General features: G+C 41.6%; 1 protein-coding gene across 1 annotated transcript in view; it reads right to left on the bottom strand.

The window, feature by feature from the left end:
* LOC101850581 (ATP-binding cassette sub-family D member 3) overlaps positions 1 to 1,549 on the bottom strand; it is a gene marked incomplete at its 5' end in the record, with an annotated part of 39,238 nt that overhangs the window by 36,266 nt on the left and 1,423 nt on the right.

Genomic DNA, 1,549 nt, shown 5'->3' with positions numbered 1-1,549 from the left:
TAAGCGCTCAAACACTAACAAACTGACAAGATCTTTCACTGTCTATAGCTGGGTACCCATTTTCACAAGGGTGAAGTGGAAAGGACACAACGTCGGGCCCGCGGCTCGAACCCCTGAACCCCCAACCTCACGATTACGAGTCCGGTAGCCTGACCACTAGGCCACCGATGCCACAACAAAGCTCCACCTTCCAAACATGCAAAAAGGGCAAAAAGCTTCAATGTCGTTAACCCCTTCTCTGCCTGGTCATGTACTTTGCGTTAAATTGAAAACACACGCCTCGCAGTTAATGAACACTGAGAAGGAAAAAAAAAGACATTAACAGTAATTTAACAAAATTGAACCATAGAATAAGATAAAGAATTTTCATGCCTGCACACCAAGGGAAAAACCGATATTCACGACACACAGAAATGCACTTTTACTCCGAGACCAGCCCATTGACTCTGTCAAAGAGAGCGATACACTCAGGCCTGGAGGTGAAAGGGTGAAAAGATATGTGAAATTCAATCTACAAATGTGAAATTTTATCTACTCCAACTAATCTCCCCCCCACCAAGCCCTCAGCCCATCACCCAATTAACTTTTCTCCCAGTGCAGATGTCATGTTACAGTTTTTCCATAATAATGTCCTGAGCCCATAGGCAAAGCATGATAAAACTTGTGATTAACAATGCAAAGACAGGAGGCTCAAAGTAGACCTGGGGTCACAATGGGCTGACGCAAGACTGAAAAAACAAATAAAAACCCCCAACTCTATAGCTATTTGCTAATCTGTTCACAAATGTATTAGAAAAGCATCTCTCAGTTTATTGATAAGACCACACCTTCTAATTAATAATTTACCTTTCTTTGAAAAAATGTCATACTTAAAAAAGCCGAGAGCTTTAAAAAGAATTCTACACTTTAAGGTCACCACAGGCCAGTCATCAGAACTCGCACTTCTCCACGTTAACAAGGCTTTCCCCCCCCCCCCCTTTTAGTAAGAGTTTTACAGCACTTGCAACAGAACTCGGCCATATAAGTGCCAAAGATTAGAGGCGATACAAGAAAACATCATACACAGAAAAGAAGGAGAAGAGAAAAGGACGATACATGTTTGATAAGAAAGAAGAAGCAAGCCACATCAGAGCACCGAGCACCCGCCAACTACCCATGGCTTTAAGAAGAGAATACATTCAACACTACTAAACTGCAGTGTAAACACTATCCTGCAAGGCAAACATTTAGTAGTTAGGTTAAACAAGACTCTTGGTTAAAAAAAAATAGAGCTGAAGGTCTTTTTTGTTTTAGTAGAGGTTTTACGGCGCTCGCAACTCTGCATAAGGTCATATGAGCGCCAGAAGATTAGAGGTGTTGCAAGAGAGTAACAAACATAAAAAAGAAGAAGGGGAGATAAGGACGATAGATGTTTCATAGGAAAGAAGGAGCAAACCACACCAGAGCACCCCCCAACAACCCACGCTGATGGTCTGTCAGACAAATCTATTTCTAAAAACTTGTCTCTGTTGGACAAATATGTGCATTCTGAAAAATATCCAACAACAAC

The sequence above is a fragment of the Aplysia californica genome, unplaced genomic scaffold (genome assembly GCF_000002075.1).
Source record: "Aplysia californica isolate F4 #8 unplaced genomic scaffold, AplCal3.0 scaffold00377, whole genome shotgun sequence".
Lineage (NCBI taxonomy): Eukaryota > Metazoa > Mollusca > Gastropoda > Aplysiida > Aplysiidae > Aplysia > Aplysia californica.
This window is presented reverse-complemented; position numbering and strand designations above follow the sequence as displayed.